Below are 815 nucleotides of genomic sequence, written 5' to 3'. Positions count from 1 at the left end.
TGTAGCACTTTTTCTAGGATGAGTTTGGGAACTTAATTGTCTGACCTTGTAGAGCTCCGAGTTCCAGGCACTATGTTACTATGATCCCTACATGCTATCTCATTGAATCTTCACATTTGCCCTATTGGGCACTGCTATCCCAGTTTATGGGTGAAGAAACTGAGGCACCAAAATTTCAGCAGTTTTACCTAAGGTCTCAAAGGTGCAAGTGAAAGAGTCAGAATTCAGATCTGGTCTGACTCGGGATTCTCCCTTCTTTTCCTCTCTACCAGCCGTGTTTGTGTTAATAGCTCTGAATACAATAGCTACCCCATAGCTTGTGTTCAGGAAGTACCTATTGAATTAACTACAATAAGCATCGCAGGCCATGCTTAGAAAGTTTTAACTTCCTGAACTACGTACCTTAATTTGAAGGAAATGTGATGTAATGAATTTGCATCCATGAGGCACAGGAGAAAGCCAGGTTTACCACATTAAAGTTGCTCTGCTGTTATATATAAAACTATGTGGGATCCTTTTTTTTTTTTGCATGCAGAGAATAACATGGTATAAACACACACAACCACATACAAACTACACATACCCAACACTTGCCTTTCTTAGCTTGGAACAAGCTGGGATAGCTTGAGGAATAAGTTTCCAACATATCTGTGTCCTCCATAAGGAAAATCCAACAATGTTGCCTTTGATGGGAAACAGCTCAGGGCTGCACAGAGGAGTAAGATAAATGTTATCATGGCCGTTGGACTTGACTGTAGCTTAACCCCAAGGTCACTGGGAGGCCAGAGTTGAACATGGAAAAGAACGTTGGCCCC

The sequence above is a fragment of the Hipposideros armiger genome, unplaced genomic scaffold (genome assembly GCF_001890085.2).
Source record: "Hipposideros armiger isolate ML-2016 unplaced genomic scaffold, ASM189008v1 scaffold_78, whole genome shotgun sequence".
In the NCBI taxonomy this organism is placed as follows: Eukaryota; Metazoa; Chordata; class Mammalia; order Chiroptera; family Hipposideridae; genus Hipposideros; species Hipposideros armiger.
The sequence above is the reverse complement of the archived record's forward strand: the minus strand, read 5'-3'. Positions refer to the sequence as shown.